Below are 16,734 nucleotides of genomic sequence, written 5' to 3' on the forward strand. Positions count from 1 at the left end.
GAAAGCCTCTTCGCCAGCTGGGTGAGTTCAACTCTTTTTCTGTATGTGTCTGTTGGTTTATCTGTGGATACTTTACCTGGTATCATCAGCAACGATTCTGTTTCTTTGTGAGCAGAATGCCCTTGAACTGCATAATAGGATCTGTCCTACAGTATGACTGTAGTACAAGGTAGTACAGCTTATGTTTTAATTATGGTCTCCTGTCCTGTTGCTGCTGTCCTTTGCTAAAAGTTACCTGTTTGGAATGTCGCAGCTTACTTTGATACCCTTTTTCTCAACGGTAGAGAAGCATCAGCACTTATGCTGTTGTTCATCCCAGTATATTTGAGATGTGTCATAACCTGTGTAGGCTTCTGTACTTGCTTTTGCTGTAGAGGGATGTGCAGACCTCAGTTCTGTCACAGCTGTATTTGAGGAGCAGTTCCTTTGTATGTCTCAGCAGTTTTTAGCCCAGCTCTCTTATGGCACGATGGGACCTCCTTCTGAAAATGGAACTGTTCTCCAGCCAGTAATTGGAGGGGCATGAGGATGACTTCGGACCCATCCTGTTGCTGTACCCCTGGAACAGAGTTGTTCTGCAGTGTCCCCCATGTCCCTGTCATCTTGGGCTGGTTTGGGTTATGCACCAGTTTACTGAAGCAAAAACTAATCACAGTAATTAAAGCAGTGCTACCTCTAACACCTACAGTAGTAACAATGAGTTTAAAAGGCTCTGCTCTGTGCTAGTTGATGTGGCTTTAGAGCCATGTTGCGAAGTATGAGTTGGTTCCTGCTTTCCTTCTGTGTCCATCTCATGTTTTGGAGTGGTGTTGATCAACCTGTACAAGTACAGTCTGTATGAATCCATGTAATCAGTTCTGTAGCATTCTGCTTAGAAGGCCAAGGGAAGTCGTAGGCCCAGCTCACTTCCACTGCGTTTCCTCAAGCCATTGTGCCAAGGAAGGCAGAATTGGGTCTTGGCTGCTTTGTTGAGGTGCAGAAGCACATTCAAGTCTGCACCAGCTTTGCTGATACCTGGAAGACCTGCAGCAGTTTGTACTCTTGTGAGCTGCGTATCCTTGGTCATGCCTGTGGCCAAGGTTGGAATAGCTCCAGGAAGAAGTTTGTGGAGAAGAACTAGAGAAGCCAAACTCTCCAGCATTCCCCTTGTAAATGAATCTTGAAACAGCACTGCTCCACCATCTGCCAAATTCCTGAGAAGAGATTCAATATCTTCCCTGAGGGGTACAAATTCAGTATACATAGCTGAGCCACCCGTGACTGTGAAATTAATTCTTTTGTAAGGATCTATGTGGATCCTGGCTCGTGCAAAGCAAGTAGAACAGCCATTCCTGTCCCCATCCTGCTCCCTCCTACCAATTGCGCCAGTGTGTGTATGCAATTCAAGCACCAACATACAAAAAATAAGTCCTGTATTTTAATAACTTGTTTCTGTATTAAGGGCTTTTTGCCAGAAATATGTGGGATGTTATCCTGGGTTCTGTGAAATGGATTTTAAGCAGCTGTTTATATAAAACATGAGTGATGAATTAACTCGTTTCAGTGCACGTTCATCGTACTGCATATCTTAACAGCTTGTTCCAAGAGTGGACCAATACTGCTGTGGGCACTGGAGCAGCAGGGGAGTTTTACATAGTAGAAATATAGGTGCTTATACTGTTGTTTTCATTACAGTGTGAACTCTAGATTATCTCTTCGATGATCAGAATTTCCTTAAACATGGAAAAAAAAACATCTAGATGCAAGCACCTAACATGACAGCCTTTATTTCTTGATGGGATAGGACTGCTGGATGTCAGCGGAAAAAACAATGTGATTGTTTTAGAAAATCTGGTTATTCTTACAGACTGAACAAACAGAATTAGACTCCTGAAATGTTATGCACTTCTGCTTCTGTAGAACTGGACTTTTTGGGCTGGGGAGATCCCTGCTTGACAGTGCTGAATGCTCTTAAATCAGATTGCTGTTCTAACAAGGATCTATTCTCACCAGTGACAGTGGAATTTATCATTAACAACAGTATGACAAGAAAAAACCTGGATATTCAGTTTGGGGACTCTTTTTGTAACTTCTTGTGGATTGTAATCTATCTCCTGTGTGGCCTTCAAAGGTGACATTATTTCAAGTCTCCAGCAGGCAGAATGTACTGTAAGTGGTAAGGAAGAAAATACCACTACTGATCATTCTTGTAAAAACATCTTTCTGAATGTTTAGTCCATTTCTGGTCTAAAAGACAGTTCCTTTTGCTGCACGAGTAAATCAGTCTCGTTTTATGCTCATCTTAATTTGTTGAGACTAATAGCACTGATTCTCTTTGTTACCCTGGTATTTTTACTTGTGTCTGCTAGGTTGTCCTAGATCCTTCTGTAAGCAATAGTGTCATTTACATAAAGGCAGAGCACGACTGAAATGCTATTTTTGACAAAGTATTGAAGAAAGAGCAGCTCCCTGCTTCACTTACTTGAAATCCTGCTTGGAGAATAAGGGAACTGGTAGGTTAGGATAAGTATTGCTCTAAAAAAATATTTTTTAAATTAGGTTGTTACCCATTGTGTCGCCTGGCAGTAAGAAATGTGAGTATCCCATCTGGTTATATGACAGATCCCCTGCCAAAGTAATGGGCTGCAGCTGTAAGTTCTCTGGGAAAGATCACTTCCATAGCTGCCCCAGACATACCTTCTTCCATATACTGCAATCTGAGATTGAAATACGTGAGAAACTATTTGGTATTTAATTGATATATGGTCTCAGGATTCCTGAGATGACTAAGGAGCTTAAGCTTCTATTCTTCGTGCTGAAGAAGGCTCTTGAAAGCTTGCTATTTCATTAATAACATCAGCTTTCACTTGTACTTCTGCACCATGATGATAAAAACATTGATGTGAACTCTCGTTTGAATATTTCTGTGTTTGAATGTGAAAGCTGCTGCATCTTACCTCCAGAATATTTTTTTTATTGCTAGCTATTAGCCTAAAGTCTTTCAAAGAAAAATGCGTGGTAACAGATTGACTGGCCAGCAGTAGTCTATTCCAACTGTGCAACAGCATATTCTACAATGCTGGTGTCCCATGGGAGCTGCAACAATATTCCTATTGTGTTCTGCTCAAATATGTCTCCCCATTCCCAGGCTCTTTGCTGGAGGGCTGAGCAGGAGAGGTCGTGCAGCTGTGAAAGGAACAGCAGCCAAATTTCATTCTGTGCTTGAGCTGATTCAACTGCTGCTGCCTTCCCAGTACTCAGCCTCTGGCTCCGAGGCCTGTTTGTTCAAGTGGTAATTCCTGGATACCTTGAAAGCCCTTTATTGTGTGGATGGAAACGTATTAGACCAAGTGATGTTTCGGAACAGCTGAAAGCTGATCAGCAGCATAAGCCTTTATTGGCCCTACCAATTCTCCACAAAGCCACAGCAAAGTATGAAGCTGCTTTTCAGAAATCTCCAGTATAACCCACTACAAGAAGAGCCTTTATCTTAACTCATTGAAAACAAACAAAACCCACCAAACTTTTTCTCTGATTCCTCACGTCTCTGGAGCTTGAAGAGAAGGTCAGTACTTTCCTTGACCTGCTGAGATCACTTGCCCTGCTCGGTAGCTTTTTCTGCCAGGTGAGACCTTTCTCCATTTTTGTTAACCTTTGAGTCTCTTTAGCTGCCCCGCAGCTGTAATCCTTCAGCTGCTCACCAAAGTGAATAGTTTGGGGAGGATAAAAACAAAGGAACCTTTGGTAGTATCCTTTTCTTATAAGCACCCTGAAGAATCTGTTGCTGTCAATGCATACAAGGTTCTCACTGTTACTTCCTGCTGGTGGACCTCACTGAGTGCCGTACAGAAATTACTAAAACTAGGGCATAATGCAAAATAAAGACTAAATATCCAGAGGTTTCCTTTTCTGTGGAAGAAAGGATCCATTCTGTGTGCACACTGAGTGCAGGTTTGCTGCCAAGCAGGTGGGCACAGCAGTTGGCTGAACAGTCCCTTCTCCATGCTGGGTCTTAACCTGCTTGGCAGCTTTGGTCAAGCTGTCACCCTTTCTGGAGGAACAGAAGTACCTTCCAGAGTACAATTAATCCTCTTTTTTTTTTTTCTTGGAACCAATCAATCCTAGCCATAAAAAAGAAATTTGACATCAAAGTCCAGATCTTAATGCTACTTAAGCCTCTGACTCAGCGCAGTACATGCTTTTAACTGCTATTGCAATCAGAATAGCAGGTAGTAGCACTTCCTAAACTTCACACTTCTGATTTGTATTGATTTTTTAAATTCAGATTACAAAGAATAAAACAGCTGTAGTTTTTCTAGAGTAGAACATCATACCAAAATCAAATCAAGAAAAAGGTTCTAGCTCCCTGCTGACATCTGGAAGTGCAATAGGTACAGAAAAACTGCCAGAATCACAAGGACCATGTTTAGAAAACTGAGTTGCTCTGCTATATTACTATTCCAGGGAGAAAGCAGAAGGGTACACAAAATGAGCAAGGGATGCTTGCAAAACATTTGGGTTGAGTAGTAACAAGTCCCATGGAGAACTTGCTGTGTTCTTCTCTGGAATTCAGCTGTGCTGGGAATTGTCACTCTGTACAAACACCTGAACTCCATTTTTAAGTAATGAAATAGCATTTTGCTTCCAGCATAACTCTTAGCTTGTATGCATTACAATGCAGTTTGTTGTGCTGTATGATTACTGCTTGGCTCAAAACCTTATTGCATGCTTCAAAATAAACTGCAGAGAGAGCTAAGCTTGTGTGAGTTTTGACTGCATGTGAAGTCTGTGAAGAGAAGCTTGTTACAATAGGCTTAATTTCAGGTAGGTTCTGCAGAGTGTGAACTTAGTAAGGCAATCTGTTTACAATTGAGCTTCCACTATGGCACTAGACAGATTCTTTCTGGAAGGGGAGCAGGGCTAAAAACATCAAATAGACTTGCTACTAAGCAAGTAGAACCAGCTAAGACAAAAGAAAAACCTTCTGTAGTATCACCTTTTCTAGATTTCAGTCTAACTAATGGCCCTTACATCTGTTAGAAGTCATTTAGGTAACATCAGCCCAGGAGAAGTATGTTTATTCTAGTATTAAAAGTCAGCTAACAACGTCGATGATGACAGGTTTCAGCCAGCAGATGGCAAAGCCTCTGACTTGGTGAGGTACAGGATTGCAAGTGCAATTTCAGGCTGATTTGGCCCATGTAAACAAAGCTGTGCGTGCAGTCTGCAATCAAGTGAGCACATGTGCACAGCTGTGTTTATCTGACACTTTGCAAATCAGGCTTCTCTTTCTAAATAGCATGCTGACAAGAGCAAGGTCATGGAAATCTTCCTATTAGCACTGAAGTTGGTATTCTATAAATACTTTAAGAGTTTGAAAATTTGGGATTCTAACTTCTCACAAAGGACAGCCTTTTAACATTTCAACTTCGCTCACATGTACCCAACTGCAGGGCCATAAGGAAGATAGCTAGAAAAACCCTTGGATAATAGACTGACTTTGAGTAAATAAAAAAAATTAATACCTGCCCCAGACTTTCGAAGTAAAATGTTAACAAAATATATGGGCTTGGTTGTGGCATCTCCAATCTGTTGCACAGGGCTACTATTTCCCACTGGAGTTCAGTGAAATGGTAAGAGTACAGTCTGTGCTGAAGGTAAACTTGAAACATGGTGGCTGTTGCTCATGGCAGTAGGGAGCGTGTCAGCGTGTCCTGTAGGTCTGTTGTGAAGTTAATTTTTAATTGAATTTTCTCAATCTGTTTTGGAAAGACAGACCGTGGGCTTTCAGAAGTTAGTAAGTAAGATGAAGGCACTTACCCCAGCTGACGGCATGTCACCAATACAGCTATGAGATAGATGACAGGTATAAGGATTGCTGATAGCCTGAAAGGTATTTTAGAAAGCTTATTCAGGACACTGCTTTGAAGGGAGGAACATCATCTTCTCATATCTGAGAGCTGCATTTGGACACAGCTGGGGGTGTTTCAATCAAACTGCAGGCAGCTGGAAGTCTGGGCTGGTAGTGAGCAAGTCAGGTAAACTTCATCTGCTACAGTATCCACTTTTTTGATCAATCTTCAATAAATTTTTTTTCCTGAATGAGAAAAGTCAGATGGACTGGCATTCATCAACCAAGCCAAGCATGTATTCTGTCTCTATAAGATCCTAGTAGATTACTGCTTAAAATCCAAGAGATTAAACAGCGTACAAGTCAAGATACTTTAGTACTATAATCTGCTTCCCTGAGTATTGCAGAAGTGTGTATCCAGAGGATGGCACTGCCTGTGTAGCAGCACTGAGTTGTGCTGCTTCCTTTGCATGGCTGCTGGAGCTGCTGGAGCATAGTGAGTGTAAGTGTGTGTACTTGCCTCTGCTTGGCATAGCTTCTGGGAATGCAGGGAGTGATCTGCTAAGTAGAAAAGATGGGGAATAGCTGCAGGCTGTTTTTTGTTTGTTTGTTTGTTTTTTTATCCCTGGTTGTTGTGCCAAGGTTTGGTGCACCTGACTGTGAAGCTTTCTCCATAACTCTTAAAATGAGGTAGGTGAATAATCAGAAAGCTTTAGAAAACTTGTGTGAATTTCATGCAAAATGGTGCTGTTAGAAGCTTTTCCAGAAGTACTGTGAAATCATAGTGCTGAAGATATTTGTAAAGCAGCTAGGAAAATACCACGTACATACATGAACTCCTGGTTTTGGAGAAGTTGGCTAAGGAGCCACTTGGACAGAATGAGGACTAGGAAAGCTTCTGAGGGGCTTCCCTGATCAGAGCAAAAATAAGTCACTAGGAGCCCTTATGTGGAACAAAAAGGAAACAAAAAAGAATTGTATGGCTCTTAAATTCTTTCCTCTCTGTTACACATTGCTGATGTGGTATCTTATCTGTACTATGAAGTGTTCTATTTTAGCTGGGTTTCTATTTGCCTAGAAGTATTGAAAGATAAGCTTTATGTGCAGATTCCAATATAATGACCAGATGCTTGCATCTGTATCTCCCGGGTGGCTGTGAAATAAGATATTTTTTTCTTCTTTTCTAAGTGAAGAACTATACCAAGTATTGCTATGCAATGGAGTAACTACATTGGCTGTCTACCTGTGCTTGAGAAAAGGGAAAAGAATAACATTCGTTTCATATTTCAGCTTACTGTTGTGCTACGAGATGACTTTTCCAGTCTCTTCCTTTCTCAAAGTATCTTCTTTCTGAAATAGAATTAAAGGAAGCAGATCTAAGAAAGACCTTTTAACTTATGTTTAGTCAAAACTGTAAATCTCCAACTCTTTAGAAGCTGGGTGATTTGTGCAGTCTGAACATCCTGAACATATCTGTGGTCAGATCATTTGAGAAATCTGTGCTCTTGTGCTGAGTATACCTGTGCAGAAATTCATTGTCTACCTCCTGTTTCACCCAGCCAGAAGAACTCAGCGTAGCTTTGGCACAGAGCTGGGTCCCTCCCAGGTAGTTCTGGACTATGGGGACACACTTTTAACAAAAATATAACCTTTAAAGGCTGTAACTCCACAAAGAAAGCTTATCCTTCGAGGCCCTATGCATTGAGGGTAGCAACTCCATGCAGGCTCCCAATGACCGTTCAGTGTAAAGGGTTCACCAGTAATTTGGGGTAAGTCAGAAAGCTTAAGAACAAACTGAAAATGTGACAATATGTGAGTGGTGCATACCTCACATGAAAGATAACTTCTCTCAGGAAGCTTCTGGAGATCTTGTTTGCCTTTGCATCTACTACAGCTGATGTCAGCTGGATGCTGAGGTAGTGCAACTTGCTTCTCTTTAGTAGGATGGGCTTGGGTTATAAGAGTCAATTACTTAAATTTAATTTTCTTTCCTGTAACTTAGTTCTGCTGAACTTATTCACAAAAATATTCCTGATGCCCATGTGGAGGAGCATTTTAGATCATGGTGGATCACACAATTTCTCAAATCTTTTGGTTGGCTGCAGTGTGGCACCTCTTGCTGGTAAGCTGTGTCTCTTCCCAGTTCTCCATACGAAGGTGTCTAGCCCTGCAGATCACAGGCTACAAGCAATTGAATGGTGTTTCAAAACCTGTCATGTGCTGAGGTTCAGCACGTGAAACTCAATTGTGTTGCATTTTAAAATGGCAGGCCTTTTGGTAAATACAGGGAAGGTTTATACCCTGTTAGAATGGATTCAACAGAGTTCAGCTGGCCCTGCAGTGCCAGAGCGATGCCACGTAGGGAAGCAAAATTCCTGACCCTTGACTGCAGTCTGTGCAGAAGGTGAGAATTTACATTTATGTGAAAGGGAAGATTGTTTTTGGTCTCTGACACAATAAGGGTCTAAGACCCTCTTGGGAAAACAGTTAAGGACAGGGCATTAAAGAAGCATGATATCAGCTTGGTCCTGAATGGCTCAACTTGGTTGTAAAAATAACTCTGGCTGAGTGGATTAAGACAACCAGTCATGGTGGAGGAGAGGGAAAAAAGCAGCTAGAAAACTTCAGCTGTACTCTTTCAAGTCCCAGTAAAACTTCCAAGAAAGAGCTCTGCACTGCAAAGCCTTGAGCAAATAAATTCTAAGTGCCTCTTACATAATTGAGGAATGCTTACTCTGTCACCTGGAAACTTAGGATGCTGTAGTCGGTATCTTATATACTTTGCAGGTGTGCAATAGACCTGTCAGTAAAGAATTAGCTCTAATTAAAATTACATGAGATCTTAATGCTTGAGCTGCAGTGTTTATTACTGTGGGTTTGGTTTAATACACAAGTAATTTTTTGGCACAGTCTGGGCAGAAGGTTAATGACAGACAGCATGTAGGCAATGAGAACCCTGGGCCTTATTACAGCTGACTGCAGTTCTGGGAGCAGGAGAGCTGCCTTTGTGTAGGCCATCCTATTTGTGGCTGATATTTCTTCTCTTGTGGCTGTTATTTCTTCTCAAACTTCTGTAAGATTGGGAAAACTGTGCTGTCCTTGTCTTGAATGTGAATTCTTGCAGTTTTAATAACTCTTTAATGAATCTGCCATCGCTTTGCCTGATGCTATATTGTCAAGCGTGTGAGAAATGCCAAAGTGAACTTTGAAGGTACATACTTCACAGGAAAGAAGGATTAATGTCGTCCACAAAGACCTCTCTAACGTATACTCTAAAAACACAGTGAATATCACAGGTTACCATTACTCAATATCAGAGAGAGATTCCAAGCTTTCTTTTTTTGCACAGGTCGCTTTGTTATATCTGATTAGCAGTACTGAATTTCAGTAAATCGACGTATTTTGCAGAATGTGCAGATCAAATACAGCCTTTAACACCAGTAATCAGAAAAAAATAAATGGTTTTTAAAATACCATTTTCCTTTCATAGCCACAGCTGCAATATAAATGTATCTTGTAGCAATCCAGTGTGTGCTGCACGTGATGACTGATTTTTATTTTTTTTTGATCCAGTTTTTCTAATTTGGAGGTTAATTGCTCATACTTGTATCTTCTCACTCGTTCTCTTGCTTCCTAATACTAGGCTTTGTTTAATAATAAAGTAATGATAAAGATTACTGTTTAATGATAAAGCAACCTGTAAATTTGAGCAGAAAGCACAAAAATATACCCGATGTTTTAATGAGAACTTCATTTTCTGATGTTTCCTTAGGCCACAAACCAAGCCTGCTTCCTGTCTTTTCGATGGGGGCTGCCAATGGGAACTGGGTGAATGTTTCCTAATGCAGTGCTGAAGCCTGAGAAAGCAAGAATGCTACATCTGATATTGATATACGTTTTAGAGCGGGTCCAGAGGAGGGCCTCTCGGGTGATCAAAGGAATGGAACACCTCCCTGCAAGGACAGGCTGAGAGCTGGGGCTGTGCGGCATGGAGGAGAGCTGAGGGCAGCCTGTCAGTATCTAATGGAAGGCTGGGGACAGACTCTCTAGCAGGGCCTGTTGAAATAGGACAAGAGGAAATGGTTTCAAACTGAAAGAGAGGAGATTCAGATTGGATATAAGGGAGTTTTTACAATGGGGATGGTTGTGCTGGCAGTTTGGAGGTGAGGGAAGCCCTGTTCTTGGAGACAGTCAAGGTCAGGCTGGATGGAGTTCTGAGCACCAGATGGACCTGTGGTGCTCCTGTTCACTGCAGGGGAGTTGAGCTAGATGACCATCAAGCATCCCTTCCAACTCAAAAAAATGATATAACGTACAATTATATCATATATATATTTATTCTTGTGCAAACAAAGGCAGATCAATCTAGTGTGCAGAATGCAGCAAGTGAGTAATACAGTTTAAGTGCCCAGCGTGGATTAAAGTATGCTGAGGGTTACTGACGTAAAAGGCTACCAAAAAAATCCCCAACTTTCTTCCCAAAACTTAATTTAAAAAAAAAATATATATTACTCTGATGTGAGTTAAAAATGAAATCTCCATGAAAATCAGGGAAGTGGGGGGGAGGGAGAGTATTCCAAACTGAGACTCACATGGCACTCAGATGTCTGGTGGCAATAATATTTACTGGCTAATCCTTTATTCACATATTTTAAAAAATGATGAAGAGTGGCTTGTTGCAATATGGAACTCTGTGTAGACTGTAAAAGTTACTGAAATGAGAATACTGATAAGAAAACCTATCGAGAAACCATTAAACTTTATTCCACCTTGGTAACACAGCCTCTCTTGAAATAAAACATTCTTTGGAAAGTTCTGATGGAAAATAATTAAAAGGAAGCACCTGGGCAATGGGATGTGAGTATTTTATTTTTCCCTAAGGCCTCAGATAGCTTGGGTAAGCAGGAACAGGGGAACAAAGTCAAGGTCTCTTGCATTACTGGATCTACATAACTGTATATATTCAACTCGGGGTTAATGCTAAGTAGTCTCCTATGAAAATAGTGATAATGTGCATGTAAGTATGCTCTTGGCATGGAATTGTAGACTTTTGCACAATATAGAATCCAGATCACCAAAAATTAATCCAGCCTTGTAAGTATTCACCTGAATTTGCAGAAAACCATTATTTGGATGTTTACAAAAGTGATTGTTGAAATTTCCAATGCAGGAAAAGTCCTCATAACATTTTTCTTAAGCAATATCCTGAAGTGGATGGAATATTTGAGATCTTTTTTTTCCTGTATGAATGGAATAACCTCTATGGCTTTCATGATTATGTTCCTCGAATCACCACGGTTGGAATCACCTCCAACACCATCCAGTCCAACCATTCATCTACCACCAGTATTTCCCCACTAAGCCATGTCTCTTAGTGCCACATCTCATGTTTCTCAAACACCTCCAGGGGTAGTGACACAACCACCTCCTTGGGCAGCCTGTGCCAGTGCCTGACTGCTCCTTTAGAGAAGAAATGTTTCCTAATATTCAACCTGACTACGTCAGTGCTGCCTGGAATAGTTTGGTTTTTTTCCCTTCAGTTGAAATTGCGGTTCAAGCAGCATGAGACTTTCTGTAGAGAACAGAAGGCGCCAAAGATAAGGCTTCCAAAGATAAATTCAGCTTTTAAGGGAAGAGTTTCTTACATTAGTGGTCAAAAGAAACGAGACACCTCTAAATGGAATTTCGGCGTTAATGTTTTTCCTTACCAAGGGAAGAAGGGAAAACCATTGTCTATTAACATTAAGCAATTCTCTGACCACCATAAATAGTTCTGCTTTGTTTCCTGCTTGCCATCTCCTTTTTTTCCTGATGTGTTTGAGTGCCAAACCCCAGCAGTGATCTGTGAGCTATGAAATAGCTCAGAATCCTGAGCAGGGAGGAAATGCCTGCTTGGGACCCACGTGAGCACTGCCCTGCTCTGAGTCTTCCCAATTTGTGTGAATTGCATTTCCTGAGAAAGGCACTGGGAGCGATTTCAGAGGTCGTTGTCAGGTCAGGAATTGGGAAGCTGCTCTCTGTGCCTCTCCATAACAGCTTCTGCTCCTGTGTACTGTGAAATTGAAGGTGATTTTCAGCTAGGAGCATTCTTATCTGGTCAGGTGCTAGTATTCCTCATGAATGTGAATAAAATCAGCGTTCCTAAGTCAAGGAACATAAAGGCTTTGTCACCTTTGCTTTATGAGAATTACTGTAGTGAAAAGCCTACCCTGCAACGTTTTTTCTAAGAAAAAACTCTGAAATATATAGAGTTTCTGGAACTGTGATCAGATACAGGGAGATTCTGTGCTGATTTGATTAAGAATATTTTAGATGGATGTTTTTTTTTTTAACAGGTACGGACTTGTCAAACCTTAAACCTATTAATAGTAATCACCTATCTTTGTATTTCCTCCAAATGACAGAAGAAGCCAATTTAGCAGCCTTTATGTCAGTTTCTTTTCCTCATCTCATAAAAATGGAGCACTGCCATTGTTCAGAAACAAGGTTGGAGAAATCAGGCTAAGCTGCTGAATGCTGTTGTGTGCTTGGCTTAAATCCATCCTGGCGACTAAGTGACTCCAAGTCCATTGCCAGCACTGACTAGAATTGTTTTGGTTTTAGCCAAGAGCACAATGTAAGTCCTATCTAAACTAGTGTTCAGTTTCATTGTACATAATTACTAACACCATTGCAACTTCTAGTCTCCACATAGCTGTTAGCAGCTAAGTCTATTGCCTAGTTTTGCTTTGAAGAGGACATAGAACAAAAGCATGATAGGTGAGCAGAGTTTTGTTTCTAGTTGTAATCTATGTCTTGTAGCATTTCTGAGCTGATACGTTTCTCAGTACAACTCCAGATGTTAACAAGGTACTAGTGAAAAGATTATTTTCAATGCACTGCCAGAAAATGTTGATCTCCCCGTGCAAGAAGGGGAGGCAGGAAAGTGGTATGGCTGAGCAAAGACCTGCTGGTCAAACTGAGGGGTAAGATGGAAAATGCACAGAGTGGGAGTAGGGTTGTATGGCCTAGAAATAATGCAGGGATACTATCTGGACAGACATGATGAGATCAGCAAAGGCAAGGCAGAGGTGGGACTGAGCTTGGCAAGGGATGTGCAGAACGACAATATCCTGTTCCTGGTGGAGAGTATGGAAAGAGGAGCTGGCTTATGTGTCCCTTCCACCATAAGGTCATATCTGCAAGGAGCAGCTTCTGTGGTGGGCTGCCAGGAAGTTGATCTTAGGCAAAATTTTTCTTCTGCCAAGAATTAATCACATAATATCAAATAAAATCATGTTCTGGATTTTTTGGGGGGATGGGATTGAAACGGGAGGATTAAAATACTTCTCGTAATTACTTGGCTTTGAAATGATGAATCTGAAATCTTGACTGATCCCTTGAATCTTTTATTCATCCTTTTTGCTTCCCTTCTGTTGCCCTAAGACACTGCCATTCAGGATGGCATTTCATTGCCACATTACAAAAGCAGAGTCGGACAGGAGCAGCAAAAGCCTTTTGCTGTGTATTGAATCATTTTCCTGTAGACAGGAGTAAATGACTTTTTGAAATGAGATAACATGGGAGCAAATTCAAAACTGTTCAGCAAGTCTAAAGCTAAAGTTTTCTGTATATTGATCCAACTTCTTTCCAACAATACAAATACGGTAACTAACCCTTGATATTGTAGCTTTCATGATTGTGGGCCTCATGTAAAAGTCATGATTTGAGAAGTCTTTCTTGCAGAAGAACTTCGGAATTTTTATTTCTCCTTGCTATGGCTAAAGAAGATTGAAGTTAAAGACTAAATGCTAAATGGTGTTGTTAAGCCTCCTGGAACCTGAGGTATTGCCTGTGGGATAGGGATGGAAGGGAAGCATGGTGTCCCATTCAATTAAATTGTGGTCAGCATGAAATTCTAATGGCTTTATACTCAAGAGCTCAGTAAAAACTTGAGAGGTTTTTATCACAGCTAGGCTGTGCGTGTAGCCTCCAAATGTAAATTCAGTAATTCAGTTACAAAAATGAAGTTGTCACATTAGTTACATCTTGCCGTAATTCACAGGTCTTTATTCTTCCAGACACTTCAAATAAGGTTCTGGTACTATTAAATATTTTCATGTGTTTTATCACCATGGTATCAAACTGTATGTATGCCTGAATAGAAATAACATTTTTAGGTAGGGTTTTTCTTTTCAAGCTAAATCATACTTAAATAATTTTTATGATGCAATACTGGAGAGAATTATTGCTGTCTATATACGAAGTCATGTGTAGTATTATATATATGATTCCATATGCAAGTAACACTCAGCTGTGATCTTGTCAAGCTAAAATACAGTAAACAAATGTTAAAAAACAGACTTCCCCAAAGAATAAGCTAACTGCATACTGATGTTAAGTGCTGAAGTGTTCCTTAATGTACTGCCATTAATACACCTATTTTGGGGTAGGGTGAAGCTCTCTGATAACCCATGGGCAGTATTGTAACATATTACTTGTGCCTTTAATTGTATCCTGTTAACCATCAAGCTGTTTGCATTTGATTCCAAGTGCCTCCAGCATTCCTTAAACAGCTTTGAAGATTTCTCCCTGTCTTATAATCCATCAATTTAATTAGTACACAAGATAGCTGATGAGATAAGCAAGCACCTCTCCCAAATAATTGATGTGTCAGTTTTGCAGTAACAGTGTCCTCAGCCTTCTACTATTTACTACAAAACCACAGAGCAGAGATCTGTTTCTCAGCCTGAGGAATGGGAAAGCCAGCACAACTGCTACAACTGTTCTACTACACGACCGTGCTAGGACAAATAAAACCCACAATGCAGAACTTGATTGCAAGTTGCTTTAGAAAAGACGTATAGTCTCAAAAATAAATACGTATAACCAGTCTGTCTAATACCTTTAGAGACTGTTCCCTCAGCTTCTATAATTTGGGTACTTTGTAATATCCTAAGTTGGTATTGAATCATGGATTTGATTTTGCTTTCATTGAAATAGTCTCGCGTGTGCACACAACTGATTATAGCTGATTTGCCTGTGGCAGCTAGCCTTTGCTTGTGTGTATCAAGGTAAAGCTGTTAGAGGCTGCAGCAACTTGTGATGCATATTTGCAGCGGCACCGTTTGAAGCGATTTTATTGATGTGATTTTTTTCAGTACAACTAAGACAGCCTTGGTTGCTGGTTGCTGATTTGTGAACGCTTACATCTTGACTCAGCATAGCTGATGACTTCTTCTGGGTTAAGCATTGCGACTTTCTACTCGTGCAGACCTGGAGGAACTATAAATAAGCATGTTGCACTATTTGCTACTCTGCTGTTTGTCTGTGCTTCTCCCACGTGCCCTTGTCAGTATTTCTGGCTTTACCTACTTCCATGTATGAAACAGCAAAATGTTGGCCTTTAGAAAATAACACTTTTCTTAAGGTAAAAGGGGTAAAAGCTGAAGCACCTCAATAAATGATGGTGACTGTGTCTAGACTTAGTTACTATAAAACTGCATCTCAAGGTGCTCATCACCACTGTTCTTCTATTGGGGTATCCTAGCATTAATGCAGAGGCAGGCTTACTAATTATGTGATTTTCATCTGTTTTTGGAGTGTTAAAATGGGATTTCATTACAAAATCTGAAAACACTTTCAGCTATTCCTTAAGACTCTCTTAAAAGGCAAAGATCCCTCAGCCAATCTTTTGAACCCAAGTCACTGCTCAATTTCTTACAAGTTTGCAGAAAGCTGCAGAGATTTTTGTGATAGAGGATTCCATTTTTGGAGCCTGAAATAATCTGATTCTGGTAGCTGAACCATTAGAACATCTCACAGCACCGCACCAGCTTCAAAGACTGTCAGTAATCCCACTTGCTGCTGTGCTGTCCTTCTAATGGCCATCAGCTCATTGCTTCCTCCTCTTCTTCCCAAAGCATCAGAATGTTTGTATAGTTGGAAGGTGAAGTTCATTACCCATTTTTCTGGCTGGATTGATAACCCTATAGAAGCACTAAATAAATGTTTTGTCGCACAGTAATAAGAAAAAGGAGCAGTGCAATGGTATTATATGCAACTTGTGGACAGAAAACAAAATTGCTATGTTTTCAAGGGCAGTAGCCTGCTTTCCACCCTCTTCACTCTGTCAGAAACAACTGCAACAGTATTAAAGCTGTCATGGAAGGGCCAGGTAAACAAGGAGATCACTTATCAGTGTCAGTGATAAGATCCTGGATTTAATGGCAAAGCAACAGGAGGAATAAGGATGGCTTGGTAATGGAAGGCAAAAGCTGCACTTGAGGCAATCAGAAAAGCTCATGGGAATGACAATGAGCTGCTGTCAGCATACCTCCATGCTGATGAGAAGAAGGGAGGAAGACCTGACGTTTCATAACAACAAGCTTGAGAAAGTGTGCCAGGTGATGAGCTGCAGACAAATGCCTGGGAAACAAGAATACTGTAAAACCATCTTGATGGTATCCACATGCTTAAAAAATCAATTGAGCAAAGAAAATCCTTGGAGCTCTTGCTGGAGGAGAAAACGTGTTGCCCATAGGCTACCACAGCACTGGTACCAAAGTACAGCTCATCTTCTGAATCCCTGGGGCAAATTCATCATCTTACCTTTGACATTTACATTGCTTGTGTAATAAGGTTATTTTAGCATTAGAGATTTCCTTAATTGAAGTGGATCAGTACGAAGACCCTCCACTGAATGTGGACTGTTTAGCTTTTCTTAAAAAAAAAGGTGAAATTGGTGTCGTCTCATTGAAATGAGAACATACTCCATGGGACATTTAACAGAGAGCTCATGGTCCTTTCTCCAGATCATTATAGCCTTTTCCCGGCCTGCAGGAAATTCAGACTTGAGAGCTTCTTCAGCTCCTTTGGCTGCAATGTGACAAAATAAAGAACAACCCTCCAGTCCATAGGAGGAC

At 40.8% G+C, this 16,734-nt stretch overlaps 1 long non-coding RNA gene across 1 annotated transcript in view; it reads left to right on the plus strand.

Moving 5' to 3' along the window:
* The first annotated feature begins 5,786 nt into the window (after positions 1–5,786).
* Positions 5,787–16,734, plus strand: part of LOC128081878 (uncharacterized) — a 36,795-nt gene continuing 25,847 nt past the window's right edge. The window contains exons 1-2 of the long non-coding RNA XR_008207436.1: positions 5,787–6,017; positions 6,238–6,326. This is a non-coding gene — a long non-coding RNA (uncharacterized LOC128081878). The remainder of the gene's footprint in view (positions 6,018–6,237; positions 6,327–16,734) is intronic.

This window comes from Tympanuchus pallidicinctus, unplaced genomic scaffold (genome assembly GCF_026119805.1).
Source record: "Tympanuchus pallidicinctus isolate F22 unplaced genomic scaffold, pur_lepc_1.0 scaffold22, whole genome shotgun sequence".
NCBI lineage: Eukaryota > Metazoa > Chordata > Aves > Galliformes > Phasianidae > Tympanuchus > Tympanuchus pallidicinctus.